We start from the raw sequence: 15944 nt of genomic DNA on the forward strand, positions 1-15944 counted from the left end.
GCTGGGACACCCCGCCCGCCCGCCCTTCCCGGCCCTACCCGCCCACCTCCGCGGCGAGGCGCTGCCCGTCCCCTCCCTTCACTGCCCCGCCCCGCCTGTGCGCGGAGCACCGCGGAGACACGCCTGGGGAAGTTCGGTTCCCCCCCCATCCCCCCGCTGGGGCCTGCCCCGGCCTGCAGCGGCGGTACCCGCCCCGTTCTGTCGCCCCGCGCTCAACAACCCGCGCAGGTTCCGCGCACGGGGGTCCCATCTCGGTGGGGCGGTGTCAGCCCCCGGACGGGGAGAGAGGGGAGAATGGAGCGGGAGTGGGCACTGGGAGCGAAACCCTGGGGTGTTCGGCCGGGTTTCTCTTTCCACAGAGTTTTGTTCTGTTTTGTTTCAGGCTGCGTGTGCTCACCTGTGTCTCCTGGCCTTGCGGTTTCGAAAGTGGCTTCAGATCAGTAAAAGCAGAAATAATAATGAACTCAGATGTGAAGTTGCAGACATGAGCTGTGGGCTTTCCAAGGAGATCCCATGCAGTTGAAGACCTTCTGGCCTGAGCCAGGAATGGCATATTGCAAGCTAGTAGATAGAGGAAATATTATTTAACACCTGGTTCCAAAACCAACTTTTTACTCATTTGTAACTTTTTTTTTAATTTGGTTATCATAAAGCATGTCAAAAAGGAGATCAAGTGGATTGGTAGATGCATTACAATATTTGTGTATTTTCAAATGCACCCTTGAGAAGCAAAAATTGTAAAAAAACTCTTACAGAGCCTTTGTACCTCACAGTTCCTCCTCATTATTTCTAGCTAGCAAGGAGGATCCATGGCCTGGTTGCATCTGGAAGCATAAGACATTCTCTTACTCTTGGGGTCACCAATATTGTGGATGGCAAGAAGACAGAGGGGGTGTAACCATAAAACACTTGCATGGCAATGCTTGCATGTTTGTGTGGGTGTGAGAAATTCTGGAATGGCTGAAACCATGGACTTCTTCCCCTCTAGTTGTGTGGGCAGTCTGTGGGGCACGTACTATGTAAGTGTGTGTGCCCTGTGGATTGCCTACAGTCCAGTTAATTCTGGGCTTGGTGTGCTGGGAAAGTAAGAAGTGGATTGCTAGAGTACATGGGGCATAGGGCACTGTGATAACACAACACTGTGCTGCTCTACCCCATGGCATGCTGGTGTTGCAGGGTGGCTCTGCTGATGGTTGCACCATAAACACACGACATTGCACCAGGCTCCATCACACAGGCTCGGTTGGAGCAGAGGCAAAAAATGGTTGCAGTGGTTCTTTTTTGTTTGTTTGTTTGTTTGTTTGAACTGGTAAAGCCTGATTTGCCTTCAGGAACAACCTCTTATCTTGGCCTTCAGGTAGCCTCACCTGGCCTGTCCCTCTGCAGATGTTCATGACAACACAGAGTCAGAGCCCGCAGCCCCCTGCAGTCCCCTGCAGCTGTACCCAACCCATCACATTGCCACAGTGTCTTTCACGGCTAGGTGGGAAACGTGGGGCCTAATTTCTAAGTACAGTAATTCATTATGCTCCGTTCAAGTAATTGTGTACATAGAAAGGGAGTGAATTTGTCTGGACCTGCAATCATAATAACCAGGAATACTAGCCTTGTGGTCAGAACTGCATTTTTTGAGCTCTTTAATTCTTTGTTTAGTGACAGTATGGGACAATCCCACAACTGTCAGAAAAGGTGCCTGGAGTCGGTTGACCCAGACTGTCTATTCCAAAGCCTTAATTAACAATCTTAAAACTCTGGCCTGGCTTCGTACCACTCATGTTTTCCTCCTCCTCCTCCGTGCCGTTCAGTACGTGCATTAATACATTTGACCCCTATACTAAATTAGAAACTCCCTCTTCAGCTGCAACAAGTTCTGCAGGAGTTCAAGGGGAGACTGGGCAAATACTGGCAGGAGATACAGAGGCAAGAATAGTAATGGGAGTGGGTCGTGGTGCCCTCATCCCAAAGCCATTGGATGTGTCGTATCTGACAGCCTTGTTCTTACTTTTCCTAGGCATAGGCTTGTGGCTGCAACTGGGCTGGATAGGCTGGGGCTGGTCTCCTGTGTGCTCCTGTGCTTTCAGGAGCTTCTCCCACAACATCTGGAGCCTTCCTTAATGTCAGTAGTGTCAAAGTTGCTCTGCTGTTCAAAAATCCAGTAGGAAATTCCACCTGAGTGAGTAAATGCCTTTTTGTCATAGTGCCTTTTGGAGTCATTCATGCCTTCTTCATCACCAGGAAGCATTTGTGCAGCAGTGAGGTATTTGGAAATGGGCTGGCCTGCACATCAGAAGAGTTATGTTGTGTAACTGCAGTAAATCCCTCCCCTATTTGCTATGTACCTGTGAGCTGATGGACACGTTCCAAGACTTTTGCTTGAACTTGAGGAATCTCTCATAGCTGGAGCTCTGAATTAACTTTTTTCCTTTGCAGTGCTTTTGACTATGGGTGTCCATGGATATGCCCATATTTAAATTTCCTGTGAGTGCGTTTATAGGGTCAAAGAACATGAATGGGAGGGCAAAAGCAATCCTTTGACCCTACAAATGTCCACAACAGAGTCATTGCAGAATGAATCTTCCAATGATGTTAGGTAGCATTATGCAGCACAGTCTTAAAAAAATATATTAAAAATACTTGTAATTTGTTTAGCTCAGAGCCCACTTTGTAAACGGGATTGTTAAAGCATACACTCAGTGAGTACATTAATATATATGAAATTCTGGAAAAAAGTTAGTGTGACTTCTGTAGGGGGAGGTCATATCTCACTAATAAACTGTAATGTAATGCTGGAATCAGCAAACAGATTGCTATGTTTCACCTAATCAGTGCAGGAGAGTTCAAAAACTTTTATAAAACCCATTACAAAAAAAAAAAAAACAACCCACAAAAAACAACAACAAATAAAAAAACCCAAAAAAACTAGTGAAAATTGCAACAGGAGGAGAGGTTTTACTGTGATCATAGACCCAAAATGAGGACAAGAAGAATTATGGAAGTTCTTCTGCAGGGGAAGCTGTCAGCTGGAACCTGTCCATAAATTCGTAAAAGGTGCAGGAAAGGGGTTTAAAAGTAGCCCAATAACAGTGGAGAATTAGTCATATTCATGACAGCCAAATCTCAGGCTGGCTGGCCAAAGTTACATGAGAATATTACCATATTGAGTGAACAGGTAATCAACTGACAACTGAAAATTTTAACTAATATAAGAATGGAAAGATTAACTAACATTGTAAGGATGGAATGACAGGATCTAGCTTTGCCGTTACCTCACTGAGAATAGATTTGGGATAGTTCTCTGAGAATATCATGAGCTCAGTGACCAATGTCAATTGAAGTGAAATAAAACAGCAGTAATTGTTTGGAAAGAAACAACATTAACCTCTTTATGTTTAATTTTATATATCCCCTGTAACCACAAGAATCTTCATACATTAAAAACAGTTTGAAATTCTATTAACCTATTTCATAAAACGAATAGCAGAAGCAAAAACAGTACAAAAAAAGCAACATGAAAAGATTGTGGTTATGAAGACATGTAAGTGGAGTAGGATTCTTGAGCTTGGAAAAAAGAAGTGGGTGTGGTATGGTAGAGGTCTATACAATTAGTAATGATACAGAGAAGATGAGTTGGGAAGGACTGCTTACTGTTTGTCATAGCCAAGCACCAGAACAATGAGGCCACAGATAGTGAAATCAGTGCCACCTTTGGTTCACCGAGTTATAAAATGTTTATTGTTGGAAGTTGGCAGGGAATATGACAGGAAGGAACATTCAATATTTTCTGGTTTCTACTCTTTTTCTCTGAAAATGAGCTAATTTCTATTGCTGAGGGGTGCAGATTATTGAGTTAGAAGAGGACAACAGTTCTGAGCTACGGCTGCTTTAGGTAGCTCAGAGTACTTTTCTGGCTGGTTGCACTCAACTCCTCACAACACATGGAGCAGTATTCCACCAACAAAGCAGCAGGAAAACGTGGAAGCTGCTTTTCCCTGTGTGGCAGAATGGTGCAACCTTTGCTGGTCAACCACCCAATAACCCTCGGCCTTGGCTGTGTGTTCTCTTCCTTGGAAGGCCACCTCAGAAGACAGAGACCCAGCATGTGTTTTGGTCAGGGGTTTCTCTGTTACTGTGCATTGCTAATAAAATGTGCTAAAAGATCTTAATTAAGGTCAGGAATTCTAATTACCTTAAGGGTGCTTGAACAATAAACAACAATGATCCTAACTGAGAAACTAATTAGGTTTGCAGCCTTGGCTTTCTTAATCATCAAAGAAGATGGGATAAAGCTCATCTTTAATTTAGAGAATAATTATTATCAGTGGTCTGACGCTTTACACATTACTCATTCCCATTCCCACATGAGGCTGGATTGAATAAGACTCTGGAGCCTATAGCCTTGTGCTTTTACATTTATATTTTCTCATAATAAATGCAAGCATGATCTAAAATTGAAGATGAAATCTCCAGTTTTGAAATTGTTTTCATTTAAGTGTTCATCTAAATATTACATCCTATCAGCTTTACATCTCAGAATAGTAAAATGCACCTTCTGTAATTTAACTAGCTTTTTTTTGCTTGTGTTTGGTAATCCCCATTATTTGTATATGAAAAATAATATTTTCCTTTAAAAAGTGCAGTTTTCATGCTCTTAGTCTATCCATTGTTATGGTAGATCTTGATCTTCATGTGCTTTTTTGGAACTGGGAAAAAATAAAATATTTTATTTTGCTATTCAAGTAAATACTGGTAATATCTTTTTTTGCCATTTAAATATATGCTTCTAGATCTTTATATATAAAAAAAGATATTTTTAGAAACTGATGTATTTCATTGAATATTTTTTGTTTTAAATAAAATCGGTTTAAATAAACAGTGAATGTTTAAATTAAATTAAATAGTTTATTTTAAATTGCATGGGAATATTTGACACTTTAAAAAAAATGCCTCTTCAGACGCCAGGAAAATAGTGGCTGCCATGTCAATTTATTTGGTCAATTTTTTTTGAAACGAGAGAAACCAGAATATTCTATCTCTAACTGACCATGAAGGAAATAGTAAAGCTGGTTTTTTTGCCATGTTAAAAGTAGCTTCTTCAAAATTAGATGAAAGACTTGCTCCAAACCAAAAGATTTCAAAAGGAGATAGTTGATGATGAAGTGCCATAAACTAGCCTGATGCAGAAAATTCAGCTGTAGGAATTAAAACATATCTTGTAAATAAGAAATTCAGTGCGTTTTTTTTTTCTATTTTACGAATTTCCTCTAAATGCCACTTCTTCCTATTTTCTTTTCATATGAGAAATGACAGAGAATGATGTACCACAGGTGATAAGGTCTAGACAGTGAGGTGGTAGCTATAAGGACTAATGGTATCTAATAGTAACCAACTAATCTCTGTTACCAAAGTACAACTATTTGTTTTATAGAGATGTGCACACTGAGTCCTGAATTACAGGAGAGCCACAAAGATAATGAAAGGGGCTTGAGCACGTCTCCTATGAAGACAGGCTGAGAGAGTTGGGGTTGTTTAGCCTGGAGAAGAGAAGGCTCCAGGGAGAGCTTATTGCAGCCTTTCAGTGCCTGAAAGGAGGTACAGGAAATCTGAGGAGGGGCTTCTGACAAAGGGCATGTAGTGATAGGGTGAGGGAGAATGGTTTTAAGCTGTCTGTGACAGGGGGCTTGAAACTTTATGGTCTTTAAGTTCCCTTCCAACCATTCTACAGTTCTATGAAAAATCATAAACAGCTTTCAATGTAGAAACCCCTTTCCGTAAAGGCTTTTTTTTTGCAGAAAATATTACATCATTTCTCAAGGCATTTAAAAAGCAAGTGGCATCTTAAAAATTATTAGGAAAGGAAGAGAGGATGCAAAATACAAAACACAATTATGCCACCATGTAAATCCATGGATTTACACTTTGAATACTGCACAATGATTATCTCAGAAAACACCTATGGGAGTCAGAGAAGCTATCAAGAATAAAAAAATAAAAAAAAAAATAAAAAAAAAAGAGTGGTTTTCACATAATGAAACTAAATAAAGAATCAGCAGTAGAAAGTGGGTGAAAGGTCAGATATGTAAGGAAAAGGACTACAACAGAAATTTGTGATGAAACAAGTGACACATGGGAAGTTTAGTTACAGTTTCTTGCAAGCTGAGAAATTAGAAGGTGTCAAAGGGAATTATCAGACAATGGAGACAACAGAAATAAAAACACTCAAATGGTGCCACTTGGTGCTGTCATATTATCGGGGACAAAAGCATAAATGCACCAGAAAAAAGATAAGGAAAAAAATGTGTGCTCATCAGTAGTTTCTAGAGGCACAGGTGTGAATCCTTGACTTTGGAAATCCCTAAATAGCAGAGCTGGATATATATAGGGAAAAGACCATGCCATGTATGCTTTGCTTCTTACACTTTCCTCCTAAACATAGTTACTATCCACTTTAAGAGAAGATAAATGTAGTGGACTTTCAATAGGATGAGGTAAATCAGTTTAATTTTATTCTTCTCTCATAAAATCTGTCTTTTGAATGTTCCTAGAGATCTAGCAAAGATCAAGGTGCAAAGTGGTACAAGACAAATGTCATATCTTGCTTTTTAAAGAGCTCAGAGGACACATGTAATATATGGATTTATTTATGTGTCATGTGTTTTTTTCGCTATTTTCCCAGTTACCTATCAAGGAAATTATTTAGGAAAATAGTATATCTATATGGAAAAAAAATTATAACACTGAAAACTTGAATGTTTTTAAGCAGGAAGTATTTGTTCTGTTCTGCTTTATTTTGTCTGACATCAAAGATGCATAGTAAAATTGCATAGGAGGGGCTGACATGGGAGTTGCTTCAGTATTATTCATCAAGTATTTTTGTCGTGTACTATCTTTACTAATCCCATGTCTCCTTTTCACTCACATCAGGTATCTAAACTGAAACTTTCTGTATTCTTATTCCTTGCATGTAAGGGAATAGTAGAAATCACTCAAAGAAGGGGTTACTGTAAAACAAACAAAAAAACCCAAACCAAAACCAAACCAAACAAACACACCCCCCACCCCCCCCAAAAAAAAAAAAAAAAAAAAGAAGAGAGAACTCCCTTAACACATTGGACTTTTTAAAATAATCTTCAATGCAGAATTATATATATATTCTTTGAAACTAAGAAAAAGTAGTCTGGGTGATAGGAATTTTTAGATTTCATAGACACAGTTTTGACAAAAAAATGCTTACATTCAGTAGTAATCAATCATACTATGATAGCAGCTCAGATATTCTTGGCGAAAATACCAGACAGATTTCTCTACCAAGTAGAAGAATGTAGCTGCTATGTTGCATTTACTTTAAAAGCTATAAATCTGATTTATGGCTGGGACTGTTCAGCTGGGACTGGACAGTGAGAAAAGTTTGAAAAAGTAATCTTGGAACAAGTGAGCACAGATAGATTCAAAACTGCCACAGCTGGTACAGGGGCAGGGCAGGCAAACAGGTTGGTAATTATGAAAGTTTCAGATTTGAGAAGACCAAATTTTGAGGCTCTAAAGCCACTCAGAGGTATTCATGCACCAGCACTGAAAGGTGAAAACAAATGGAGGTAAGATTTCAAGATGAGTTTGAATTTCAAGCAGAAGTACCTAGATAGGACCTGTCTAGACCACTAAAAACCTAACAGAGGACACTGAAGATAATCAGGGAATTCAATGAAATGAGAAAGTTATTGATCTGTAGCTCTGAAAGTAATGAACATAGGGACTAAATCCAGAATTTTTACTCTAAACTGGAGCCTTACCAACTGGAGTTAGCACTTCAAGAGAAGGAACTGGATTTACTGGCAGATCACGGGAGGACTATCCTGTCTGGAATGGCAGGGAGTCATTTTAAGGTCATAAAAATAATTTTCAGTAAACACAGAAATTTTAGTGTTACAGTGGTAGTATTAGCAAGATATTCTTTAAAATATTGCTTCATGAATATAGTATATAATATAATAATAGAGGATGGTGATTTAGAAAGTTATATAGTCTATTTAAGCTTTAAAAGTGGAAGCTTTAGGCAAGATATGGTTATTGTTTAAAATCCATCTGGATCATCATCAGAGTTGGAGGGATTTTTAAGCATAATAATATTACAAAAGGCACCAGATGTATAATGTCTAACTATTAAAGAGTGAAACTCTTCAGGTGTTTATCAAATGAAATAAAATCAGCAAAAAACCTTAATTGTTTAAATGTGACGCTCATGAAGTTTATGAAGTGTTTTACAGACTCATACTTGCTTTTAACATGCTGGCAGTATTTGTTGCCATGTCTTTCATTGAATTCAGTTGGTCCCGTGGATCATGGATTTGCTTAATCTGTACATGAGACAGGAAGGAATTTTTACTGGTGTTGATGCACTGCTTAGACTCCAGGGGAATTTTTATTACCTCACTTCAATTTTGGAAGGTATCACAGACTGGCAGCAATATGTGGTAAAACAGCATCAATCCCTTTTATGAAGTTTTTTTCCCTCATATCCCAGTATCATAAACCCTTGTTTTGAAACTCCCTCCTTTTTCCGTGTCTTTTTCTAGAATGCTTGATACTGTGTTTCCTTGGATTCAATACTTTTAGAATGTTTCATGCTCTGAATCTTTCTTGAATCAGATGCCAAAGCAACATTTCTTCTCACTTCAGGAAGAGAGAACATGCCCCAAGACAAAGCTTTTTACTGAAAACCTAAACTTTTTATAACAAATGTCAGCAAGTCTCCGTAATGTCCTACAATGGGCATGCATCAAAAGATAGATGAACTATAGCTTCTAATGGATTCTTTCAGAATTATCATTCTTTACAGGGCATGATATCATTTTCTACTGTGATGCTGGGGAGCTAGCTGGATTTCACAGCACAAATGAGTCTCTGCAATGCTATACTTCAACCTCCTCATGAACAGCATTTTTAAAGTTCCTCCTAAATGTAGCAGAAGTATTTTTGGGATGCCCAGACGCTTGCTAAGCAATGTGTGGCAGTGTCTAAGAACATATAGTTACATTCTCATTCATAATGAAAAAAAAACACAACTGTCATTTCCTCTTTGGTAATTGAACACTGAGATGAAAGATCAAGTAATTTTGCATAATTTTGGTTACTTTCATATTCAGTTGACCAAGCATGTATCAGGTAACAATATTTAATCTATATAACATGTGCTACTAATACTCTCCATGGTAGTGTGTAAATACTTGTTTCTATTTATTGTTGAAGTGACACAGTCTTCGATAGATCATCATCCACAAGGAAGGGTGACTGATATGCCAGAAGGCCATGCTGCCATCCATTTCTCCAGCCTGTCATGATCCTTCAGAAATGTGTCAAAAGGAAGCTCATGAAGTTCAACAAGGAGAAGTGCAAAATCCTGCACTTCTCTCTTCTTGAGAAAAATAATCCCACCTAGGGATCCTGGTGGTCACCAGGTTCAACATGGGCCAGCAGTATGCCCCTACTGCAAAAAGACTGAATGTTACCCTGGGCTGCACTGGAAGTGTTTCCAGCAGGTTAAGAGAGGTGACCCTTCCCCTCAGCACTGGTGGAGCCACACATGGAGGACTGTGTCCAGTTCTGGGCTCCCTCATACAAGAAAGACATGGACATAATAGTGAGATCAGTGAAGGGCCTCAAAGATGATGCAGGGACTGGAGCACCTCACTTATGAGGAAAGGCTGAGAGAGCTGAGACTGTTCATCCTGGAGAAGAGAAGGCTTGGGGGGACCTTGTCGATGTCTATAAACACCCAAAAGGAAGATACAAAGAGGATGGAGCTATGCGCTTTTCAGCAGTTCCCCAGTGACACAAGGTGAAGGGATGGCTCCCTAAGCTCTTTGCACTTTGAAATCTGGCTGTGCAGGTCTTGATGGTTAGGACTCTGCAGAGCTTCAGGTACAAAAACCTGTCCCTGCTGAAGTCATTGGCAAACATCCCAGGTTTTCACCCTGGACTTAAACCATAGCATTCATTTTGTAAAATGCAGTAGTATGATGGAGCAACTGTGAGATTTTTGTTAGCTCAATCCCTTTTTGTTGAAACTCAAGCTCTAATAGGGCAGATTTAGAAGACAACTGAAATAGGGGACAGGAATAGTGTAATAGTGTAAATGGAATATTGCAACTGGGATAGAAGTGTTGCTGTGCTGCTCTGTGGAATGATACTGTTGATTGTCCTTAAAAATATATTGTACTAATTCTTACTCCTGCTTTCTGTGTCCTTCCTTCCTTCCTTCCTTCCTTCCTTCCTTCCTTCCTTCCTTCCTTCCTTCCTTCCTTCCTTCCTTCCTTCCTTCCTTCCTTCCTTCCTTCCTTCCTTCCTTCCTTCCTTCCTTCCTTCCTTCCTTCCTTCCTTCCTTCCTTCCTTCCTTCCTTCCTTCCTTCCTTCCTTCCTTCCTTCCTTCCTTCCTTCCTTCCTTCCTTCCTTCCATCTCATCTGACTCCCTCCCATTCTCTTTTACCTTCAAATTCTTGCTAATTCTTGCTGTTTTGCTGATGGTACCACATCACACAGTGTATTCTCTCATCTCATTAATAAGCTGTTATTTGTCTTGCATGCATGACACCTCATGCATTCTGAGCTTTGCTTAAAATTTCATTAAATTCCCCAGCATAAAAAGTAAGAACTGTAGTCTTCTGTCATTTAGCCCAATGCAATTTCATAGACCTTAACTTATTCAACTGGTGAAAGCTCAAAGAATTGAGGAAGGGAATCTGTCATTATCTATCATTTAGTTCACTGCTCCGCAAAAATAAAGTTGAGAATACTTTTCAGGAGTTGATCGCTATGCACATGTGCATGTGAACATTAAATTTTTCTTTAAGCTTAGCAAATATTTTGACATAGAATATATAATTAATAGTGTATTATTAAAAATGCTTTTACAGTGTGGATTACCATAGAATAATTTCAAATATGAATTTAATAGTTATATTAGAGCATCTCTAAAACTATTTTTTCTAATGCTTTTGCTTTGATTATGTAGCAGTGTAGTAACTGGCATAGTAGTGATAAAAATTGTGATGTGGACAGGTTAGAAAAAAGGTAAAGAGGATTTAATATCAAAAACCTAAATCTAAATATCGAAATTGCTGATGCAGTGCTCTGATCAGAATATGTGAGACAACTATTATAAAAGAAATGAAAGAGCCTTGCTAGAACACAGCAAAAGGGAAAAGTGGCTGTCTGACTTTGAAAGCTTGCCAGAACAACAATTGTTTGACTCCAATTAATGAATCAAACACAATTTGTTCAGGCAAATGAGAGACTGTAGTTCAAAGTCGCATGCTATTATTTCTCTGGTAGAAAATTTGGCTAAGTTCCTAATACATTAGTCTATCATTCAAACTGGTTTCTGCTGAAGACAGAGCTATAATTTATGTGCATATCATTGAACTGCAAATATGTTCCCCTGTTCTCTTTCCTATAACATCAGATGAAAACTTCTGGACAGTGAACCTTTCTGGAAAGGAAACTCTCTAAGAGAAATTTAAGTTATATATTGTATGTCAGTAATATAATGAAAACCTCAACAACTGCCAGAGAGAACAAAAGGATGAAAACAAGTCACAGCTACTTGGCATTTTATGATCAGACACAGAATTACCCAAGAATGGTTTTCTCTCCTTTCTTTTTCAGTGAAAATTGAATACCTAGGACATCTGATTACTTAAATCACAGAATCAATTTAACAAATGGAAGTATGAATTTAACAAACAGAAGTATAAATTTAATAAATGGAAGTATAAATTTAACAAATAAAAAGCCATGTCTTCAGACCTTGATTTTCTTATAATCAAGAAGAAAACCTATTTAACACAGTTTAATACTATATAGTCATTTGACAGCATTTGTACACTGTGGCATGTCAGAAAAAAATAGTATTAGAGACACAAAGAATAAAGTAGGATGACTAAACAGGTTTTGAAAATATTACTACATCTGGTACTAGTTTTGTAGCTATAAGGTTTTGTAATTCTATTACTACACCTTGCACTGATACATCTAGTGCTGCTACATCTAGTCTGTTTCCTTGCTCTGCTGGATACAAATATAGTAGGGAAGGGTACATATAGATGTATTGGAGGTATGCAAATAGTATAAAGAAAATGACAAATGTGTTGCAAAAGTGTAATGCTTCAGTAAATTAATGACATTCCTTGAAATATCCTTGAGAATCTAAAAATAGTAATTTGCATTGCTAACCAAAAAGGCCTTTTCTTTGGCAGCTGTGCATAGACATTTTCATTTATTTCTTTCATTGTTGAATGAATTGCTCTCTCATCTATAGGTGAAGGTAGCAAGTGACAATATTTGCAATGAATCATTTTACAGCATTTCATCTTTTGTTGGAAGAAAAGAAGTTAAGTCCCAAGGTTCCTTTGGCTTCTCTCGACTGGTACTGGGAAATCTGTACAACTCTAAACATACTTCTTCATCTTCCTTTTACATAAATGTTTGAATTTAAAACAGTTTCCTAGGACTAAGTGTCCTTGAATATTCCCACTGATTGGTAACAATATCCCCTGATGAGATACATCCAAGGGTCCTGATGGAACTGGCAGATGAAGTTGCTAGGCCACTATCCATCATACTTAAGAAATCATGGCAGTTCAGTGAAGTTCCCACTGTCTTGAATAAGGGAAACATAACCCTCATTTTTAAAAATAGAAAAAAAGAAGACCTGAGGAACTACAGGCCAGTCAGTCTTACCTCTGTGTCCAGCAAGGTTATAGAGCAGACCCATCTGGAAACTATGCTGAGGCACGTAGAAAATAAGGAAGTTGGTGACAGCCAACACAGTTTCACTAAGGGCAAATAGTGCCTGACAAACTTGATGGCCTTCTATGACAGGGCTACAGCATTGGTGGACAAGGGCAGAGCATCAGATTTCATCTACCTGGACTTGTGCAAAGCCTGTGAAATTGTCAACACAGCATCTTTGTTCTGAAAATTGGAGAGACATGGGCTTGATGGATGGACCACTTGGTGGATAAGGAATTAGCTGGATGGTTTCTGCCAACAGCTCAATGTCCAGGTGGAGATCAGTGGTGAGTGGCATTCCTCAGGGCTCAGTATTGGGACTGTCACTTGTTTAACATCTCTGTCAGCAACATGAATGGTGAGACTGAGTGCATCCTCAGCATGTCTGCCAATGGCACTACACTGGAGGGAAGAGATGACATACAGAGGGACCTTGACAGACTTGAGAGGTGGGCCTGTGCAAACCACATGAAGTTCAACAAAGCCAAGCACAAGGTCTTGCCTGTACTGGGTTGGGGCAGTCTCAAGCAACAAAACAGGCTGGGCAGAGAATGGATTGAGAAAAGCTTTTAGGAGAAGGACTTGGAGGTGTTAGTTGATTATAAGCTCAACATATGCTGGCAATGTACACTTGGAGCCCACAAAACCAACCCTAAATTGGGCTGCTTCAAAAGAAGCAAAACCAACCATAAATTGAGCTACATCAAAAGAGGCATGGCCAGCAGATTGGGGAAGGTGATTCTCACCCTCTATTCTTCTCTCATGAGACCTCATCTGGAGTACTGTGTCCAGTTCTGGAGCTCCCAACACAGCAAGGACATAGAGCTGTTGGAATGAGTTCAGAGGAGAGCCACGAAGATGATCAGAGGGCTGGAGCACCTCTCCTATGATGACAGGCCGAGAGGGTTGGGGTTGTTCATCCTAGAGAAGAGAGGGCTCTGGGGAAGCCTTATAGCAGCCTTCCTGCATCTGAAGGGGGGGCTACAGGAAAGCTGGTGATGGACTTATAGCAAGGGCTTGTAGTGACAGGAAAAGGAGGAACAGTTTTAAACTGAAAGAGGGTATATATAGAGTAGATATTAGGAAGGAATTTCAAGTGTGAGGGTGGTGAGACTCTGGAACAGTTTGCCCAGGGAAGTTATGTTTGCCCTCTCCTTGGAAGTGTTCAAGGCCAGGCTGGATGGGGCCTTGCACAACCTAATGGAAGGTGTCCCTGCTTATGACAGGGATGCTGGAACTAGATGCTCTTTAAGGTCCCTTCCAACCCAAACCATTCTATTTACCAAGTATTCTTCAATGACAGCTTTGACCTTGATCAAGAAGATAGCGGAAATGAAAGCTGCTTGGCTGAATTGTATCAAAGTGTGAAATTCTTTGTTCTCATTCATTTACCTGAAACACTATTTAAAGAAACATAGAAATAATTCAGAAGTTAACAATCAAATGGAGTCTTGAAACCTGCATACGTTCTTAGAAATGTACGCACAGATGTATTATGTTGTGTGGCTTACATTGAAGGCCATGTATATCCTAACTGACACACATGCAGTTGCATGGGTGACTTCACTGGTGTTTACAGCATATTGATGTCCTACCAAATTTTGCTACACCCAGTACCAGGTGTAGGGTATTTCTCATTCAGTTTATTTTATTTTTAAATTGCATCTATTCCTAAGTTTTAGAAATGCTTATTTCACAAGTGGCTTTCATGGCTTGGTTTCATGAACGAAGATTTAAGAAGGGCCCTTCCCACACTTGCTGTAAGCGCGCCGATGGCTGATAAGGCCAAAGTTCGACCACATCAGATGCCCATTGACCACAGGTGGCCAAGCGGGTGGAGGGTGGAGACAAGCTTTGGTTAGGCCACATTTTCTAGGCCCCTCTCCATGTGGAATGAGCAGTGCTCTCCTTGAAAAAGGCCGCTTGGTCGCTCAGGATGCTGCCAAACAAGACCGGTATCTCCTGGGCCGGTCTTGAGCCACCAAAGTCCTGAGCTGCCTGCATGCAGGGTTGGGTCTGTGGCTTCCAGTGCACCTTTCACCTAACATTTCGACCCTCTCCTGTCACTGCAGGGGCTGTATAAGTGTGGGTACACCCTTCGAGCCTGTGCTGTGGCTTTTTTAGATGAGGCACAGCGTGCGAGGAACTGGCCTCACCCTTTGCTCCTAAGGTTCATCTGCCAGGGCCCAGCAAGCTCGGATGGTGACAGCGAAGCCCTCAGGACGTAAGCTTAGTTAGAGTATCCTTCTTTCAGATGGATGGCCTCATAGGGCTAAACGAGCTCCATCTGCCTGGGTATGGAGTTAGAGTTGTCCTTCTCCTAGGATGGTTGCTTGAAGTCTAGTGAGCCCATGCTGCCCATGGACACACTTTGACCCTTCAGTTGTGACCCATCTGGCATGGGAGACCCTACTGGAGGCATATGCCACCGCCAGCAGAGCTCACAACCTCCCAAGGGCATGCAAGCTCCTCCCCATGACAAGGGGGTGCCCATGGAGGGACAAGTGGCTTTAGTAAAGTGCAAAATAAGCAGGTTCATAGGGTAGAAAACACCTTGGACAGTTTAAAACAAGATTAGTAAGAAGCAGAGGAAATTAATGACTGCACAACCCTCTGTACCCACACTGAACTTGGTGGCCACACTGTTGCCTCCAAAGAACCAGTCCAAATCAGTGGTTAGCCACTGGTTTTAGTTCCTAATTGTAACAGAAGTTATATCTCACTCCACTCATCTCTCAGCCTTTGCTTGAATGTCAGCAGCCCAGTTCTGTGCCTGATGTCCCAGCCCAGCCTCACCCTTCCTTCTTTCCATGGCAGGAGAATGCTCATCCTGCTATGAAGCAGTACATTGTGAAGCTTGAAATACATGAAGTACTTCATGAAACTCCCAGTTTCCCCTATCCTAACTCACATGCATTTTAAGTGCCCCTTGCCACCACCTAGTTTTGGCTACATTGTTGAGGTACCTCAAGCCAGTTCTGAGATTAGTTTTGAGATACAAATTCCCTGAAACATATTAATACCCAGTCTTTATCCTACAATGATTCAGATTAATAATTATCTCAAACCAGCATTCATAAATCTATGAATCATTTATTTTGTTCCCAGATTACTGAAGTTCCTACAAGCTTTAAGCTCTGGTGCATATTGCTTTGAAAGCC

The 15944-nt window shown here is 40.3% G+C and overlaps 1 long non-coding RNA gene across 1 annotated transcript in view; it reads right to left on the minus strand.

The window, feature by feature from the left end:
- The window catches only part of LOC139793156 (uncharacterized), a 569166-nt gene that overhangs the window by 433693 nt on the left and 119529 nt on the right, over positions 1-15944 (minus strand). The gene's annotated exons all lie outside the window — the stretch shown is intronic.

This window comes from Heliangelus exortis, chromosome 2 (assembly GCF_036169615.1).
Source record: "Heliangelus exortis chromosome 2, bHelExo1.hap1, whole genome shotgun sequence".
Classification (NCBI taxonomy): domain Eukaryota; kingdom Metazoa; phylum Chordata; class Aves; order Apodiformes; family Trochilidae; genus Heliangelus; species Heliangelus exortis.